The 12,211-nt window shown below is 41.0% G+C and overlaps 1 protein-coding gene across 3 annotated transcripts in view; it reads right to left on the reverse strand.

The window, feature by feature from the left end:
• Sse (extra spindle pole bodies like 1, separase) overlaps positions 1–4,439 on the reverse strand; it is a 29,695-nt gene extending 25,256 nt beyond the window's left edge. The window contains exon 1 of one of the 3 annotated variants that reach the window (XM_070082533.1): positions 3,820–4,439. The gene's annotated coding sequence lies outside the window, so the exon portion shown is untranslated. Of the gene's footprint in view, positions 1–3,209; positions 3,233–3,408; positions 3,538–3,819 lie in introns of those variants that run through there. The other 2 variants (XM_070082534.1, XM_070082535.1) reach the window with 2 other exon arrangements.
• Positions 4,440–12,211: the final 7,772 nt, after the last annotated feature.

The raw sequence follows: 12,211 nt of genomic DNA on the forward strand, positions 1-12,211 counted from the left end.
AGTGAGTTAAACAAGTTAAGAAAGCCTAGGGAAAATATGGATTTGTCAGTTAAAAACAGAGTAGGGGAGTTAGTAGATGGGGAGATGGAGGTATTGGGTAGATGGCGAGAATATTTTGAGGAACTTTTAAATGTTAAGGAAGAAACAGAGGCAGTAATTTCATGCACTGGTCAGGGAGGTATACCATCTTTTAGGAGTGAAGAAGAGCAGAATGTAAGTGTGGGGGAGGTACGTGAGGCATTACGTAAAATGAAAGGGGGTAAAGCAGCTGGAACTGATGGGATCATGACAGAAATGTTAAAAGCAGGGGGGGATATAGTGTTGGAGTGGTTGGTACTTTTGTTTAATAAATGTATGAAAGAGGGGAAGGTACCTAGGGATTGGCAGAGAGCATGTATAGTCCCTTTATATAAAGGGAAAGGGGACAAAAGAGACTGTAAAAATTATAGAGGAATAAGCTTACTGAGTATACCAGGAAAAGTGTACGGTAGGGTTATAATTGAAAGAATTAGAGGTAAGACAGAATGTAGGATTGCGGATGAGCAAGGAGGTTTTAGAGTGGGTAGGGGATGTGTAGATCAGGTGTTTACATTGAAGCATATATGTGAACAGTATTTAGATAAAGATAGGGAAGTTTTTATTGCATTTATGGATTTAGAAAAGGCATATGATAGAGTGGATAGAGGAGCAATGTGGCAGATGTTGCAAGTATATGGAATAGGTGGTAAGTTATTAAATGCTGTAAAGAGTTTTTATGAGGATAGTGAGGCTCAGGTTAGGGTGTGTAGAAGAGAGGGAGACTACTTCCCGGTAAAAGTAGGTCTTAGACAGGGATGTGTAATGTCACCATGGTTGTTTAATATATTTATAGATGGGGTTGTAAAGGAAGTAAATGCTAGGGTGTTTGGGAGAGGGGTGGGATTAAATTATGGGGAATCAAATTCAAAATGGGAATTGACACAGTTACTTTTTGCTGATGATACTGTGCTTATGGGAGATTCTAAAGAAAAATTGCAAAGGTTAGTGGATGAGTTTGGGAATGTGTGTAAAGGTAGAAAGTTGAAAGTGAACATAGAAAAGAGTAAGGTGATGAGGGTGTCAAATGATTTAGATAAAGAAAAATTGGATATCAAATTGGGGAGGAGGAGTATGGAAGAAGTGAATGTTTTCAGATACTTGGGAGTTGACGTGTCGGCGGATGGATTTATGAAGGATGAGGTTAATCATAGAATTGATGAGGGAAAAAAGGTGAGTGGTGCGTTGAGGTATATGTGGAGTCAAAAAACGTTATCTATGGAGGCAAAGAAGGGAATGTATGAAAGTATAGTAGTACCAACACTCTTATATGGGTGTGAAGCTTGGGTGGTAAATGCAGCAGCGAGGAGACGGTTGGAGGCAGCGGAGATGTCCTGTTTAAGGGCAATGTGTGGTGTAAATATTATGCAGAAAATTCGGAGTGTGGAAATTAGGAGAAGGTGTGGAGTTAATAAAAGTATTAGTCAGAGGGCAGAAGAGGGGTTGTTGAGGTGGTTTGGTCATTTAGAGAGAATGGATCACAGTAGAATGACATGGAAAGCATATAAATCTATAGGGGAAGGAAGGCGGGGTAGGGGTCGTCCTCGAAAGGGTTGGAGAGAGGGGGTAAAGGAGGTTTTGTGGGTAAGGGGCTTGGACTTCCAGCAAGCGTGCGTGAGCGTGTTAGATAGGAGTGAATGGAGACGAATGGTACTTGGGACCTGACGATCTGTTGGAGTGTGAGCAGGGTAATATTTAGTGAAGGGATTCAGGGAAACCGGTTATTTTCATATAGTCGGACTTGAGTCCTGGAAATGGGAAGTACAATGCCTGCACTTTAAAGGAGGGGTTTGGGATATTGGCAGTTTGGAGGGATATGTTGTGTATCTTTATATGTTTATGCTTCTAGACTGTTGTATTCTGAGCACCTCTGCAAAAACAGTGATAATGTGCGAGTGTGGTGAAAGTGTTGAATGATGATGAAAGTATTTTCTTTTTGGGGATTTTCTTTCTTTTTTGGGTCACCCTGCCTCGGTGGGAGACGGCCGACTTGTTGAAAAAAAAAAAAAAAAAATATATATATATATATATATATATATATATATATATATATATATATATATATATATATATATATATATATTATTTACCCTAAGCCTAAATGAAAATTTATTAAATATTTACAGCTAGGCTGTAAAAAAAGAAATCACAGACTCCATTGGAAATAAAGTCACTGACTTTTTTGGGTTATCGTAAGTAATTTACATATATATTACTATGTGTGATAATTGTACTTATGTGTATCTGTATCTAAATAAACTTATATTAATATGCTAGAATCCTAATTACCCATAATCACAGTCAAAGCTGTAATTCTTAAAACAAACTTTATAAAAGACATATAGCATGTAATAATAGGATATTCAATTATTTTGTATTCACTGTAACTCTTAAATTCATATTTACGACAACCGAAGAGATTGCATATAGAATCACTCAATTAGTCACTGCCTTATTAATCTTAAGTTAGTTTAAGTTTGCCTGAAATATTCTGCATATTAAGGGGTTTTTTATATACACACCTCATAAGTTTATTCAGATACAGGTACATATAAATGCAGTTACACAAATTATCATACATACATGTGTAGATTACATAGGATAACCCAAAAAAGTCTGTGACTTATTTCCATTGGGGTCCCAAATGTCAATCATATCTGTACAAACATTGTATCATGATATAATAATATAATAAAATATCTTTATTTACTACAAGTACATGTACAAGGTATACAAGCCTAGCTGACAGCAATGACATACTACTAATACAGAAAGTCTCTTGTTATGTAGAGTACTTCTCGCAAATTAAGTCAATTTTGTCCCCAGGATGCGACCCACACCAGTCAACTAACACCCAGGTACCCATTTTACTGATGGATGAACATAGACACCTGGTGTAAAGAAACACTTATCTGCCACATTTGATTTTTATATTAATATAATATTGATTAGGTAACAAAAGGACCCCAATGGAAATAAGTCACTTCATCCGACTTTTTTGGGTTATTTTAGGTTCTCTACACATATGCTGCTATGTATGAAAATCTATGTAACTGTATTTGTGTATACCTGAATAAACTTACTAAACACACCCAATGTTTCTATCCTCGCCGGGAATCAAACCCGGACCTCACCTTGTGAAGCGAGAGGAGCTTTAGCCACCTGAATCTAATCTATTCACACCTAGTTTTGCAAAGTACTTGAAGCAGAGTAAAACTACATAACATTGTCTAGTTGAAGTTTGATTACTTGAATACTAAGTTCAATATAATTAAGTTGCCTGAAGAGAATTATTATAATCAAAGCTAAGCGCTAAACCCATCAGGGTCATACAGAGCTGCTGTTTGAAGACAACCCCTCAAGGAAGGTTCCTTGATGCTGGTGAGGGGCTCTTGATCTAGGGAACTGGATCTGTGTTCCATTTCCTTCAATTAAGCGTGAATACCTTCCACATCCTCCCCCCCCCCCAAAGGCGCCGTATAATCCTACGGGTTTAGCGCTTCCCCTTGATAATAATAATAATAATAATAATAATAATAATAATAATAATAATAATAATAATTAATAATAATAATGTTGAAAGACAAGATTATTAATTGTAATAAATATTTAAGAGGCAAAACTCTATATTCAAAACAATGTTATTATAAAGATATGCAAAGAAGGATCCAGTTCCCTGGATCAAGAGCCCCTGATGTAGAGGTTGTCAAGGCTTTATAACAGTGGAAATACAACAAGTCTCACCTCAGAACAGTGGCTTTGCTTTTGAATGTGGTCGTCGTAGCTGGGTTACTCAGGGCTACCATCACTGAACTTTGAATGTGGTCGTTGTAGCTGGGTTATTCAGGGCCACTATCACTTTGAATGTGGTCGTTGTAGCTGGGTTATTCAGGGCCACTATCACTGAACTTTGAATGTGGTCGTCGTAGCTGGGTTATTCAGGGCCACCATCACTGAACTTTGAATGTGGTCGTTGTAGCTGGGCTATTCAGGGCCACCATCACTGAACTTTGAATGTGGTCGTTGTAGCTGGGTTATTCAGGGCCACCATCACTGAACTTTGAATGTGGTCGTCGTAGCTGGGTTATTCAGGGCCACCATCACTGAACTTTGAATGTGGTCGTCGTAGCTGGGCTATTCAGGGCTACCATCACTGAACTTTGAATGTGGTCGTCGTAGCTGGGTTATTCAGGGCTACCATCACTGAACTTTGAATGTGGTCGTCGTAGCTGGGTTATTCAGGGCCACCATCACTGAACTTTGACTCAGTAAAGCTCATTTGAAGGAACCAAACACGGGACCCATTATGTACCTCTAATCTTTAAATACCTTTGTAACTTGTCATGATTGTGACCATATCTACCTGGAGTTCATTACCTTTGTACCTTGCTCAGCTATCAAAACTTTGGGGCCCAGTCCCTGGATCCATTATGTACCTCTGTAATCTTTTGACTATCGCCCACAGGATAGGTATGTGGGTGTATAATAAACATATTAAACTAACTACACTGCACTACACAACACTGCACAACATGGGTTTAGAACAGGTCGCTCCTGTCTGTCTCAACTATTGGATCACTACGACAAGGTCCTAGATGCACTAGAAGACAAAAAGAATGCAGATGTAATATATACAGACTTTGCAAAAGCCTTCGACAAGTGTGACCATGGCGTAATAGCGCACAAAATGCGTGCTAAAGGAATAACAGGAAAAGTTGGTAGATGGATCTATAATTTCCTCACAAACAGAACACAAAGAGTAGTAGTCAACAGAGTAAAGTCCGAGGCAGCTACGGTGAAAAGCTCTGTTCCACAAGGCACAGTACTCTATCTGAAATAGACAAGGATGTCAGCCACAGCACCGTGTCTTCCTTTGCAGATGACACCCGAATCTGCATGACAGTGTCTTCCATTGCAGACACTGCAAGGCTCCAGGCGGACATCAACCAAATCTCTCAATGGGCTGCAGAAAACAATATGAAGTTCAACGATGAGAAATTTCAATTACTCAGATATGGTAAACACGAGGAAATTAAAACTTCATCAGAGTACAAAACAAATTCTGGCCACAAAATAGAGCGAAACACCAACGTCAAAGACCTGGGAGTGATCATGTCGGAGGATCTCACCTTCAAGGACCATAACATTGTATCAATCGCAGCTGCTAGAAAAATGACAGGATGGATAATGAGAACCTTCAAAACTAGGGATGCCAAGCCCATGATGACACTTCAGGTCGCTTGTTCTATCTAGGCTGGAATATTGCTGCACACTAACAGCACCTTTCAAGGCAGGTGAAATTGCTGACCTAGAAAATGTGCAGAGAACCTTCACGGCGCACATAACGGAGATAAAACACCTCAATTACTGGGAGCGCTTGAGGTTCCTGAACCTGTATTCCCTGAAATGCAGGCAGGAGAGATGGTATAAACCTTGGTAATAAATACCGACAAGTTGGTTTAGAAAGACACGTAAGCAAACACTATAACATATTTATTAGAAAACGTTTCGGTCCTGGGACCTTGATCAAAGTGATCAAGGTCCCAGGACCGAAACGTTTTCTAATAAATATGTTATAGTGTTTGCTTACGTGTCTTTCTAAACCAGGCAGGAGAGATACATGATTATATACACCTGGAAAATCCTAGAGGGACTAGTACCGAACTTGCACACGAAAATCACTCACAGCGAAAGCAAAAGACTTGGCAGACGATGCAACATCCCCCAATGAAAAGCAGGGGTGTCACTAGCACGTTAAGAGACCATACAATAAGTGTCAGGGGCCCGAGACTGTTCAACTGCCTCCCAGCATACATAAGGGGGATTACCAATAGACCCCTGGCAGTCTTCAAGCTGGCACTGGACAAGCACCTAAAGTCGGTACCTGACCAGCCGGGCTGTGGCTCGTACGTTGGATTGCGTGCAGCCAGCAGTAACAGCCTGGTTGATCAGGCTCTGATCCACCAGGAGGCCTGGTCACAGGCCGGGCCGCGGGGGCGTTGACCCCGGAACTCTCTCTAGGTGGTATAAACCTTGGTAATAAATACCGACAAGTTGGTTTAGAAAGACACGTAAGCAAACACTATGACATATTTATTAGAAAACGTTTCGGTCCTGGGACCTTGATCACTTCTAACATACAGAGGTAGAAAGGCATTATATATATAGGCGGAGAGTGAGGTGTGACGCACGTGACCTGAGGAATGTCATAAGAACATAAGAATGGAGGAACACTGTAGAAGGCCTACTGGCCCATGCGAGGCAGGTCCTTATCAAAACAACCTCTACCTATGATGAGGACGGGTAGACGATGAAATCATGTGACTCCTGTGTTGTTGGGTTGGTGGTGCTTAAGTATCATGTATGCCAATGTTTTAGAAATTTTGTAGTTTCCAGTGTTGCGTTCTATAGTGTCGGTGACGGCGATTAGTGAGGCTTCTAGGCACCGTCGGCGTCTGAGGTCTGGTTCGGTGAGAACGAGTTGTGCCTCATTCCAGTTCATCAAATGTCCCGTGGAGTCTCTGTGGAGGACACAGGCGTACCTTACATCGTCTCTGTTAGAGGCATTTCGATGCTCATTCAAGCGGACTGCAAGATCTCTGCCTGTCTCGCCTACATATTTCTTGGGACAGAACCCACAGGGGATAGTGTAGACGCCTGCTGTAGAAGTTAGAGGTGTGGGGCTGCGCTTCGTAGTGAGGTCTTTGATAGATGATGTGTTTATGGTGGAAACGTTGATGTTACTCATAGCAAGTGCCCGGCGAGTATTCGTGGCAACATCACCACATGGGAGTACTATGAACTGCTTAGGGGGCTGTTCCATGGGCGGTTTGTTGAGAATAGCTTGTGCCTTAAGTCTGCAATCTCGGATGAAGAAAGATGGGAACTGAAGACGTGTAAAGGCTTGTGTTATGTAAGTGCATTCTTCTTCTAGAAAACAAGGGCTGGAGATGCGAAGAGCTCTCAAGAAGAAGCCAATGAGGACTCCTCTCTTAGTGCGGGTGTCTTGGTGTGAATAAAAGTGTATAAGATCGTAGGTAGTAGGTTGGTAGACAGCAACCACCCAGGGAAGTACTACCGTCCTGCCAGATGACTGTGAAACAAAAACCTGTAACTGTTTTGCATGATGGTAGGATTGCTGGTTTCTTTTTCTGTCTCATAAACACGCTAAGATAACAGGGATATCTTGCTACTCCTACTTACACTTTGGTCACACTTCACAGACACGCACATGCATATATATATATACATACATCTAGGTTTTTCTCCTTTTTCTAAATAGCTCTTGTTCTTTTTTATTTCTTCTATTGTCCATGGGGAAGTGGAAAAGAATCTTTCCTCCGTAAGCCATGCGTGTCGTATGAGGCGACTAAAATGCCGGGAGCAATGGGCTAGTAACCCCTTCTCCTGTATACAATTACTAAAAAAGAGAAGAAGAAAAACTTTATAAAACTGGGTTGCTTAAATGTGCGTGGATGTAGTGCGGATGACAAGAAACAGATGATTGCTGATGTTATGAATGAAAAGAAGTTGGATGTCCTGGCCCTAAGCGAAACAAAGCTGAAGGGGGTAGGAGAGTTTCAGTGGGGGGAAATAAATGGGATTAAATCTGGAGTATCTGAGAGAGTTAGAGCAAAGGAAGGGGTAGCAGTAATGTTAAATGATCAGTTATGGAAGGAGAAAAGAGAATATGAATGTGTAAATTCAAGAATTATGTGGATTAAAGTAAAGGTTGGATGCGAGAAGTGGGTCATAATAAGCGTGTATGCACCTGGAGAAGAGAGGAATGCAGAGGAGAGAGAGAGATTTTGGGAGATGTTAAGTGAATGTATAGGAGCCTTTGAACCAAGTGAGAGAGTAATTGTGGTAGGGGACTTGAATGCTAAAGTAGGAGAAACTTTTAGAGAGGGTGTGGTAGGTAAGTTTGGGGTGCCAGGTGTAAATGATAATGGGAGCCCTTTGATTGAACTTTGTATAGAAAGGGGTTTAGTTATAGGTAATACATATTTTAAGAAAAAGAGGATAAATAAGTATACACGATATGATGTAGGGCGAAATGACAGTAGTTTGTTGGATTATGTATTGGTAGATAAAAGACTGTTGAGTAGACTTCAGGATGTACATGTTTATAGAGGGGCCACAGATATATCAGATCACTTTCTAGTTGTAGCTACACTGAGAGTAAAAGGTAGATGGGATACAAGGAGAATAGAAGCATCAGGGAAGAGAGAGGTGAAGGTTTATAAACTAAAAGAGGAGGCAGTTAGGGTAAGATATAAACAGCTATTGGAGGATAGATGGGCTAATGAGAGCATAGGCAATGGGGTCGAAGAGGTATGGGGTAGGTTTAAAAATGTAGTGTTAGAGTGTTCAGCAGAAGTTTGTGGTTACAGGAAAGTGGGTGCAGGAGGGAAGAGGAGCGATTGGTGGAATGATGATGTAAAGAGAGTAGTAAGGGAGAAAAAGTTAGCATATGAGAAGTTTTTACAAAGTAGAAGTGATGCAAGGAGGGAAGAGTATATGGAGAAAAAGAGAGAAGTTAAGAGAGTGGTGAAGCAATGTAAAAAGAGAGCAAATGAGAGAGTGGGTGAGATGTTATCAACAAATTTTGTTGAAAATAAGAAAAAGTTTTGGAGTGAGATTAACAAGTTAAGAAAGCCTAGAGAACAAATGGATTTGTCAGTTAAAAATAGGAGAGGAGAGTTATTAAATGGAGAGGTAGAGGTATTGGGAAGATGGAAGGAATATTTTGAGGAATTGTTAAATGTTGATGAAGATAGGGAAGCTGTGATTTCGTGTATAGGGCAAGGAGGAATAACATCTTGTAGGAGTGAGGAAGAGCCAGTTGTGAGTGTGGGGGAAGTTCGTGAGGCAGTAGGTAAAATGAAAGGGGGTAAGGCAGCCGGGATTGATGGGATAAAGATAGAAATGTTAAAAGCAGGTGGGGATATAGTTTTGGAGTGGTTGGTGCAATTATTTAATAAATGTATGGAAGAGGGTAAGGTACCTAGGGATTGGCAGAGAGCATGCATAGTTCCTTTGTATAAAGGCAAAGGGGATAAAAGAGAGTGCAAAAATTATAGGGGGATAAGTCTGTTGAGTGTACCTGGTAAAGTGTATGGTAGAGTTATAATTGAAAGAATTAAGAGTAAGACGGAGAATAGGATAGCAGATGAACAAGGAGGCTTTAGGAAAGGTAGGGGGTGTGTGGACCAGGTGTTTACAGTGAAACATATAAGTGAACAGTATTTAGATAAGGCTAAAGAGGTCTTTGTGGCATTTATGGATTTGGAAAAGGCGTATGACAGGGTGGATAGGGGGGCAATGTGGCAGATGTTGCAAGTGTATGGTGTAGGAGGTAGGTTACTGAAAGCAGTGAAGAGTTTTTACGAGGATAGTGAGGCTCAAGTTAGAGTATGTAGGAAAGAGGGAAATTTTTTACCAGTAAAAGTAGGCCTTAGACAAGGATGTGTGATGTCACCGTGGTTGTTTAATATATTTATAGATGGGGTTGTAAGAGAAGTAAATGCGAGGGTCTTGGCAAGAGGCGTGGAGTTAAAAGATAAAGAATCACACACAAAGTGGGAGTTGTCACAGCTGCTCTTTGCCGATGACACTGTGCTCTTGGGAGATTCTGAAGAGAAGTTGCAGAGATTGGTGGATGAATTTGGTAGGGTGTGCAAAAGAAGAAAATTAAAGGTGAATACAGGAAAGAGTAAGGTTATGAGGATAACAAAAAGATTAGGTGATGAAAGATTGAATATCAGATTGGAGGGAGAGAGTATGGAGGAGGTGAACGTATTCAGATATTTGGGAGTGGACGTGTCAGCGGATGGGTCTATGAAAGATGAGGTGAATCATAGAATTGATGAGGGAAAAAGAGTGAGTGGTGCACTTAGGAGTCTGTGGAGACAAAGAACTTTGTCCTTGGAGGCAAAGAGGGGAATGTATGAGAGTATAGTTTTACCAACGCTCTTATATGGGTGTGAAGCGTGGGTGATGAATGTTGCAGCGAGGAGAAGGCTGGAGGCAGTGGAGATGTCATGTCTGAGGGCAATGTGTGGTGTGAATATAATGCAGAGAATTCGTAGTTTGGAAGTTAGGAGGAGGTGCGGGATTACCAAAACTGTTGTCCAGAGGGCTGAGGAAGGGTTGTTGAGGTGGTTCGGACATGTAGAGAGAATGGAGCGAAACAGAATGACTTCAAGAGTGTATCAGTCTGTAGTGGAAGGAAGGCGGGGTAGGGGTCGGCCTAGGAAGGGTTGGAGGGAGGGGGTAAAGGAGGTTTTGTGTGCGAGGGGCTTGGACTTCCAGCAGGCATGCGTGAGCGTGTTTGATAGGAGTGAATGGAGACGAATGGTTTTTAATACTTGACGTGCTGTTGGAGTGTGAGCAAAGTAACATTTATGAAGGGATTCAGGGAAACCGGCAGGCCGGACTTGAGTCCTGGAGATGGGAAGTACAGTGCCTGCACTCTGAAGGAGGGGTGTTAATGTTGCAGTTTAAAAACTGTAGTGTAAAGCACCCTTCTGGCAAGACAGTGATGGAGTGAATGATGGTGAAAGTTTTTCTTTTTCGGGCCACCCTGCCTTGGTGGGAATCGGCCGGTGTGATAATAAAAAAAAAAAAAAAAAAAAGATCGTCCTTGTTGGTAGGTTTTCTATACACTTTGAAGAGAAGTTTGTCACTGTCGGGAGATCTGCACAGTAGAACGTCGAGGAAAGGAAGTTTGCCATCATTTTCGAGTTCAAGTGTAAACTTTATTGATGGTTCAACTGCCGTCACCGACACTATAGAACGCAACACTGGAAACTACAAAATTTCAAAAACATTGGCATACATGATACTTAAGCACCACCAACCCAACAACACAGGAGTCACATGATTTCATCGTCTACCCGTCCTCATCATAGGTAGAGGTTGTTTTGATAAGGACCTGCCTCGCATGGGCCAGTAGGCCTTCTACAGTGTTCCTCCATTCTTATGTTCTTATGACATTCCTCAGGTCACGTGCGTCACACCTCAATCTCCGCCTATATATATAATGCCTTTCTACCTCTGTATGTTAGAAGTGATCAAGGTCCCAGGACCGAAACGTTTTCTAATAAATATGTCATAGTGTTTGCTTACGTGTCTTTCTAAACCCACTCTCTCTAGGTAAACTCCAGGTATCCCTCTGAGAGTTGTAAGACTCGAGCATCGCGGGTTTGATCCTTGCCAGTACCCAGTGGTTAGCGTACCCCTTTAAGAGCTATAAGACTCAAGCAACGCAGTATTCGCCTCATTCTTAAGAACACACCTCGTGCATTCGGTAAAGTAAGTAAACTTGTTATCACTAAGCTACTTCTCAAGCCGCCTGTACACGTGAAGAATGATAAATGTCACGCTGTGGCTCTCTATGTCTGCTTAGATGGCACCTTACTCTTCTATGACGGTAGCAGTCGTCCGTACGCCCGCGAACTAATAGAATAATACTACAACATGCACCCATGCTTCACCAGACTAGAAGTAATTCGTGATGTAAAACAAGACAATGGTACCTGCTCGTTCCACGCACTGGCGTTCTTGGATATAGTTGTTAGTTCCAGGCTCACGAAACCCAGTGACATCAAGCGGTGGTTCACCATTAGAATGAAATACTTCCCGGATATTACAGCAGTCAACCTGGTCAGGTCAATGCTGACTGAGTTCAAGAATGATATAAATACTTACTGCGACGATCTACAGAAGTGCATATTGAAGCGACGGATTAAGGATGCTATAATTGAGACTCTCACTTCCGTTAAACGTCTACTGGACAGTGAGACGGTCTCAGCCCCACCACAAAAAAATGATGCGTGTCTGAATAATAAGATACAGAGAACACCAAGAAGTTTTATTTATTTATTTTATTTATTTCCAATTTGAGCACACATACAGAGGTACAAAAAATTGTCAAGGACTATGTGCAAAAACTGAAGGAGACGAAGTTAAAAAATATAGTAATATATAAATATATATATATATATATTTATATATTATATATATATTATATATATATATATATTATATATATAATATATATATATATATATATATATATATATATAATATATATAATATATATAGCCTCGGAGAAGTGGATAAAAAGGCTTCA

This window comes from Cherax quadricarinatus, chromosome 7, assembly GCF_038502225.1.
Source record: "Cherax quadricarinatus isolate ZL_2023a chromosome 7, ASM3850222v1, whole genome shotgun sequence".
In the NCBI taxonomy this organism is placed as follows: domain Eukaryota; kingdom Metazoa; phylum Arthropoda; class Malacostraca; order Decapoda; family Parastacidae; genus Cherax; species Cherax quadricarinatus.